We start from the raw sequence: 8,214 nt of genomic DNA, 5'->3' as shown, positions 1-8,214 counted from the left end.
GAGACCCCACAGTTAGTTAGTCACTCAGGGACTTTGTGCCAGTTGGATTCTGCTGCATAACAAACAACTTCAGAAATCTCTGTGCCATGATATTATAAACATTTGTCCAGGTCTGTGGGTTGGCTCCCATTTGTCTAATGTAGTCTGGGCTCAGCTGAACCTGACTGGACTCAGAGCCTTTTCAGACTCACATCGATCTGCCCATTGGTCTTTGTTCTGTGTCTACACTGAAGGACCGGCACCGCCCCTACCCTGTGAGCTTTCCGAAGGACAGATCACATAACACCAGAGGACAAACCAAGGCAGAGAAGCACAGAGGAAGCCTCTGCTCATGCCATGTCTGCTGACATTCTGGCAGCCAAGCCAAGGGTCCCTGGTGTGGCAAGGAACTGTGCAACCCACCAAGGCCAAGGATGTGGAATTGCATTACAAGATTGGGTGCAGACCCAAGACAATCCCCCAACCTACCATGGTCATACAGTTCCCAAGCAGGAGAGCCAGGAGGTGAAGACAGGCAACCTACTTTCCTCACTATTCTGCTAGCCCAGCTATCGTGTGACTTTTGTTAAGTCACTTTACCTCCCAGGGCCTTGGCTGGTTCACCCACAGCAGATGTAATATGGCTTCTAATGCTGGACTCCATAAGGAGAGAATGAAGTCGTGGATGAAACTTTTTGAAGGGACCCAGCGACATATTAGGAAGAAGTCACTCCAAGGCCTCACTTGGAAATGCCACAGGATTCTGGCTCTTTCCCAGACACAGACAATGTCAGAATGACAAAGAGGCAGAGCTGCCCACAGCCTTGAGAATGATGGCCCTCTCTCACATTTCGCATGAATGGCGTGTCATTGTATCAGTCATGATTAAGACAATTGTCAAGACTTGGCCAGGTTGACTGCCTTAGGGAAGACATTTGGCACTAAATACAAAAACCAGGTGAAAACCTGGTCAGAGAAACACACGCAGTCGAAGAGCGAAGAGCGCAACCTCAGGTTCAAGTACACGCTGGCACTGCTGAAGGCACTGCTCAGTTTGCATAGTAATGTTACTCTTCATTCCTGATCACTACTTCCCCTGCACACAGCCTCTGATTGGTACACTTGGACCTCTTTATTTTGAGACCAAATCACAGCAGGGATCATACTTAGAAGTTGAAATGATAGCAGGAATAGGGTCAGTCACAAAGTGTACACAGGAGTATGTTTGCATGTTTTTCCCAAGAGAATGCTTAAACAAAGCGCACAGGTTCTGTGACACTGCTGCCTTCCATCTCTTAGTAGTTTAACCACATCCAAGCCTCAGTTTCTGTATCTGTAAAAGGGGAACAATAATATCACCTAGTCACAGATGTAGTGAGGGTTCCACAAGGAACTCTAGGAAAGTGAAGGAAATGTTTACCTCATGTTCTTTTCTTCAACCAATTCTCAACTCCCTTCATCCGGATTCCTCTGACTAGGGGATGAAAGAAGAAACAACTGACTTGTTTATGAGTTCTCCAGCCCCTTCGTCCAGTCATTGGTTTTTTCAACCATTCCCCAAACCCCCTTACCTAGTTAATAATATCCCCATCTCTCCCTTCCACCTTGGTGTGGCCATTTAAACTAGCCAGTCAAGAAAGAATAAGACTGTACAGTCAATACTCCAGCCAATGGAGCAAGACCCAGCAGCCTAGGGCCTGTGTTAGGGATAAAAACAGAATTTCCTCTCTGTTTGCACTCTTGCTGGCTGGCTTTCACTAGCAGCAGCAAGCCCTTCTGAGGAAGTTATTCAAGTTCCCTTGCCAAGGTGATTAGTCTCCACAAGTCTTGCTTAATTCCACTTCTAACAAACGTCACATAGCATATAGCCAGGCACCCAGGAAGTGTTCAGTAAACTCAACCACTGCCTTTTGCTCCCTCAAAACCATCCCCCACTCAGAAACTTCTCTCTGGGGCTTGCAGAGATTCTGCGAAGCAGATACCACAAGTCTCTGAGGAACCCACTTTCGTACTGAGCACACATCACCACAATCTGATTGTAGGCATCGCTGTGCAAACATATGACCCTTTAATTCTATTTCAATTCAATTATGCAAATCTAATCACACATTCAGCATCAAACCATTTTTCTTTCCTCTTAAATCTGTGTGCCAATGGCCACTGAACCTGTTGCTACCAGTTTGGGGCTCAGAGTGAGCGGAGTGCTAGCATCTCAAGTCAGAAAGCTGGAAACTGAGTCTCTTAGCAGCCTGAGCACAGAGCCAGGCCAGTGGCAGGGGCTGATGACCCAGAGCCACAAGTCGAGCAGAAGGTGGGGCCGAGAATAATCCAGCAGGCACCTTCCTCCTACTGCTCCACAGGGACCAAGAGGCAAGGGGCGGGGGGGCTCCATGGCCTGTCTGTGCAGGAAAGCAAGACGGGTCAGTGGAAATAGGCTAGAAAACAGGACATCATTCTCCACTCATCCCCCCAGTGCCGCTCACCAGCTGCCTATTCTATACTCTGGGGTTCCATGGAAATCTTAGTTTGGAAGACAGTGTGCTACTGCTTTCATATTTTTTTAAAAAGAAGGAAAGAAGACAAGTTCACTTTTTTTCCTGGCTTATGACCCAGCAATTCTACTTCTGGAAATATATCTGAAGAAACCCAAAACTAATTCAAAAGAATATATACACCCTTATGTTCATTGTAGCATTATTTTAAATAGCTAAGATACAGAAGCAGCCCAAGTGCCCATCAGTATATCAGTGGATAAAAAAGCTGTGGTACAGATTTTAAAAAATTGAATATTACTTGACCATAAAAAAGAATAATTTTTTTTAAGTGAGAGTAGGGGAGATAGTGAGACAGACTCCCACATGCACCACAACCAGAATCCACCCCACAATCCCTGTCTAGGGCCAATGCTTGAAACAACCATGCTATGTTCAGCACCTGACACTCGAACCAACCAAGCCATTGGCTATGGGAGGGAAGGAGGGAGAAAAGGAGGAGAGAAGGGAGGAGAGAAGCAGACAGTCGCTTCTCCTGTATGCCCTGACCGGGGATCAAACCCAGGACATCCATACACTGGGCCTACATTCTATCCAGTGAACCACCCAGCCACGGCCAAGAATGAAATCTTAACTTTTTGTGACAGTATGGATGGCTACAAGATAAATCAGGCCAGAAGGGTGGGGGTGCTGGGGGACTGGTTGAAAATGTTGGAGGGATTAAGTACAAATTGGTAGTCACAAATAGTCATGGGATGTAAAGTGCAGCATACAGAATATAGTCAATGACATCATGACAACTGTGTGTGCAGCCAGGTGGGCACAGGAAATACCCAGGAGACCACGCTGCAAAGTACTTGACTGTCTAACCACCGTGCTGTGCATCTGAAACTAATACAGAGTAATACTGAATGTAAGCTTTAATTGAAACATTTTTTAAAGAGAGAAATAAGAAGTAGTTAATTAAACCTGTCCTAGAATCTTTGTCCTAGAAATGGGAAACTGAGTTCCAGGAAAGGAAAGGAATTAGGCAGCATCTTAGAAAGACTGGGAGCTGGGGCCAGAGTTAAGTCTGAGCAGGGCTCTTTCCACTCGCCCTGAATCCCAGCTCCTGCTACAGAGAGGTAGGTTACCAGAGCTTCTTCTGAAGGCCATGAACAGGGATGCAGTATGCCATGACTCCATTGTCTCTCTACTTGGGGACAGAAGAAGAAGGATCTGCAGACCAAGCCCCTGACACAGCCAAGCTACAGCCATGTCCTGCCCTGTCTGCTCCCACAGTGGAGGGGCCCTGTAGGCAGGAGAGGTGGGCAGGCGGCGAGCACAGGGGGCCTGCAAAGTCTTAATATGACCCGTCTTAGCTTATTAACAAGAGATGGATAATATCTGACAAATGACAGGAGATAAATTGTTAAGCAATATGCAAATATGCCTGCAGCAGAAATGGAAAATTACTATACAGTAAAAGCTTTTATGGCTGCAAGAAAATTCAGAGGTAATTTGTCTCTGTGTCTCCTCAAATTCCAATCTTGCTGCTAGCTACAGCAGTATGTTATATCAAAAAATCTCATAGACACAGACAACAGTATGGTGATACCAGAGGGAAAGGGGGAGGGGGGAGGTAGGAGCGGGTAAAGGGGGAATAAATGGAGATGGAAGAAGACTTTGGATGGTGCACATACAGTACAATCTACAGGTAATGCATTATAGAATTATACACTTGAAACCTACATCATTTTATTAACCAATGTCACCCCAATAAAATCAATAAACTAATCAATTCATTAATTTTTGAAAATTTAAAAAGAATGCTGCCTCTGTTACCATTCCAGTTAGATCATTATAAAGGGGCTCCTGTGTAGACATCAATTTTGAGGGGCTGGAGAGGACAAGACATTTACAAAGCCAGGGTCAGGCTCAGCCACAACCTCCTAGGGCCCTGTCCTTCTGTCCAAGGACTATCCCTCTTGTCACTTAAACAAGAGCTAAGCAGCTCAGGATCATCTCTGACAATCACATTCCTGTTCATTTATAATTATGGCAGGCCCAGCTGACCCTCCTTCAGCTAACACTTCTGTAGAACATGGACAAAGTGTGTGAATGACCACGGTCTGCCCTGGCCAAAGAGAGGGGCCAGAGCAGGGGTTGGGAAACTTTTTGGCTGAGAGAGCCACGAATGCCACATATTTTAAAATGTAATTCCATGAGAGCCATACAACAACCTGTGTACGTTACACATTATCCAATAAAAATTTAGTGTTGTCCTGGAGGACAGCTGTGATTGGCTCCAGCCATCTGCAACCATGAACATGAGTGGTAGGAAATGGATGGATTGTAATACATGAGAATGTTTTATATTTTTAATGTTATTATTTATTTTATTAAAGATGTGTCTGTGAGCCAGATGCAGCCATCAAAAGAGCCACATCTGACTCATGAGCCATAGGTTCCCGACCCCTGGGCCAGAGGGATGGAGAAGGACTTTGTACCTGGGGAAACTTCCAGAGAGGAAATGAAGCCATCTGTGAAAAAAGATCTTCTAGTCCCTGAAGGAACCCCCAGACTCAGCCTGACCCAGAAACAGGAAATGAGATGGGAGCTCGCTGAGGGCAGTGTGGGGGCTTGGCCTGCAAGCCCGGCAGACTTCCAGAAAGAAAGGATCAAATGGTGGGGCAAGGGAAGCTGCTCAGGAACCAGCAGGCCCCTGCTTCCCCAGGACACACATCCAATTCGGTGTCAAGGATGTCTCTATTCTAGGAGTGACATCACGAAGATGGTGACGAAGATCATTCCTGATTTGCTCTCCCTCACAAGAACAACTAGCAACTATTCAACAACAAGTCATCACTGACAGATTGCTGGGACACGGAGGACATGCCAGAACACCCCCCTTCACCACAGAGATAGAGCACATTAGAAGGTACCGCACCACGGGGAAGGACCCCAAGCTTCCAGTTCCAACAGTGGGAAAAGAAAATACGGGGTGATCGGTCTCCCCAGCATTGGGGGTCACTTTGTAGGAGATCCTATTCTGATGTCACACCACAGTATGGCAGGGGAATCTGGGGCCTCAATCACTAGGACTCTAGCTGTGATAGAGAAGGGGGAAAGGACTTGCAACAACTGGCACACAGAGCTTGGCAGACCAAGTGCATGACTACAGTGCCCATGGATTAATCCCAACCAGAGGCTTTGCTCATCTGCAAAACCAACTCGGGGGCACATTCTGACCATGAAACTAGACAGGGTACAGCTATACCTGATACAAATACTCAAATGAGTTTTGCCAGCCCTGGAACCCAGTTTTCCAGCGCCCAGGCAAGGATCTGAAACATGGCCCCACACACTGTGGAGAGTGTCTTCTGGCCTCATATGACCAGAAGGGCTGAAGACAAGTCCTGGGGGCAGTGTGGCCCAGAGCACTGCAGCTAAGAGGCAGGCAGAGCCAACAGCTTGCAGAGCAAAGCCAGAGTACCTGTTTACTCAGGGAACTTGGGACAGAGGCTAGCTTGAGTTAAGAAACAGCTTTTAAAGCTGTTTCTCCTGCTGTGTCCAGACAAGGACTCTAATTCCTACCCCTGCTCACTGCTCAATGCAAGCTCCAGCCTGCCAGATCAGAGAACCTAGCCCAAGCACATTGGAAGCTGTGTAGCCCATCCAGACTCACGTTCAACTTTTACTCACAAAAGAAAGTGGGGAAAATATTATTAAAAGTTAATATAAAATTATAGAGGGAAAAAAAGGAACCTGAACTTTAGTAACAGCTGGAACAATCATTGCAGCAGCAGAAGAGATTTAATTTAGTTTGATTTTCTGTGGTTGTTGGTTGTTTGTTAATCTCAGAGGATGGAAACTGCACATTCTTTTGAAGGGACTGAGAAGCTACTAGAGCTTTGATGTTCCTGGCAGCAACCAAACACAAGTCAAGAATCTGGGGATCTACTCACCATCCCAGGATACAGTGAGACATGCTTTTAAAGGATGTGCAATGTTCGATCATGTGTGGCAAAAACTGACAATCAGGAAGCTTTCGTTCTCAGTGATAGTAGCATGTCTGTCTCCAAGAAACGTTTCATTTTAAAAACATGTGGACCACCCTCTTGCTAAAAGCACTGGTTCCCCTGTTGAAACTTGCTAGGGATTACAGTGGGTTTGACTCAGTTCAAAGCTTCTTCTATTCTTGTAAGAATTTTATGAAGCCTTTTCACCAAGGGTACCTATTCCATAATTTCCAGGAAGAAATAAAGTTTCTTAATGCATTATTTTCAAATGGAGCAGAAATAATATGAGACATATGAATTCTGACTATGGGTGCTTGTATACTTTGGATTTCCCAGAGAGTAGGGTCATCAGTCAGCCAGGTCAAACCCTGGAAATCTGATGAGTGAGCTTTATCTAGAAGATATGGTCCAGTTCTACATGACAGATGGTGTTATTGCAAAGGATGTCACTTGTGAGAGTGTAATTTGTGACCTGATATGTGATCCTGTCACTGATGCCATAATATTCAGTTCCTATGTGTATTGAATGAATGCCATGGAACCAGATGAAACTTATTGGACTATTCATATCATTCCAGAACTAGAATTTTCTTATGTTAGTTTTGAAACAAACTGAAGTCAGACCTCCTATGGTGACCTGATCAGGAAAGTTGTGGAAGTCTTCAAGCCAGGAAAATTTGTGAACACTGTGTTTGTAAACCAGGGTTCTAAATGTCACACAGTGCTTTCTTTGCCCCAAAAGACGGAAGGTTTTAAATGTCTTGATTGCCAGAGTGCTATGTTCAATGATTACTACTTTGTTTTACCAGCTTTGCTAAGAAGTAGCAACAACAACAGAGTTGATTAAGAAAAGTGAGGGAAAAAATGCAAAAAATACCATAGAAGAAGGTGATGATTGCTTTTTAGTTACTGGGGGCCATACTTTCCATAACCACCACCTTGTAGTGGCAGGAAGCCCTAGATGTAATGATAGTGTAATCATTTTGAATTGTATGCAATATTACATCAAGGAGTTAGATATCTTTCATGAATGCTCTCTTCTGTATTTAGGTATCCTATACCACTCTTGTTCTGAAATTGAAGTGCATTTAGAAAAACCTTTTACTATATGAAACTCTGCAATTCTTGTGACAACAATTCAATTTGGTTTATGCACAGCATAATGTTTCTCCAGGTATCACCCAAAATTCCCTGCAGACAAGGCTTCCATCCTTCTTCAGTGTTGGCCTCAGTCTAACTATCCGGGACTGTTCTTTTAAATTGATGCTGGGATATTATGCCCAGTTACCTCCAATTTCTAGCATGTATTCTCTACTAATGTTATTAAAACAAATTTCTACTTCATACAGATTAAAGTTTTCTTCCATGAAAAAAAAAAACAAGAATCTAACTCTACCCTTAAAGTTTAGAAAAAGAAAAGCAAACTGAGCCCAAAGTTAGCAGAAAGAAAATTTTTTTTTAAATTAGATCCTTTAACAAAATAGAGAACAGAAAAATAATCTAAAAAGATTAACCAAACCAAGAGATAAGTGAAATTCTCAAACCCTTAGGGACTAGCCAGTAAATAAAAAGATAAAGACCCAAATCAACAAAATTATTAAAAAGGAGATATTATAACTAAAACCACAGAAATACAAAAGATCATAAGAGCCTCTTATGAGAACAATTATATGCCAACAAACTAGACAACATAAAAGAAACAAAAAATTTCTTAGAAACATAAAATATACCAAGACTGAATC

At 43.9% G+C, this 8,214-nt stretch overlaps 1 pseudogene; it reads left to right on the top strand.

The window, feature by feature from the left end:
* The first annotated feature begins 6,317 nt into the window (after positions 1 to 6,317).
* Positions 6,318 to 7,315, top strand: LOC136377336 (S-adenosylmethionine decarboxylase proenzyme 1-like; annotated as a pseudogene).
* The last annotated feature ends 899 nt before the right edge of the window (positions 7,316 to 8,214 follow it).

Source organism: Saccopteryx leptura, chromosome 6 (assembly GCF_036850995.1).
Source record: "Saccopteryx leptura isolate mSacLep1 chromosome 6, mSacLep1_pri_phased_curated, whole genome shotgun sequence".
In the NCBI taxonomy this organism is placed as follows: domain Eukaryota; kingdom Metazoa; phylum Chordata; class Mammalia; order Chiroptera; family Emballonuridae; genus Saccopteryx; species Saccopteryx leptura.
This window is presented reverse-complemented; position numbering and strand designations above follow the sequence as displayed.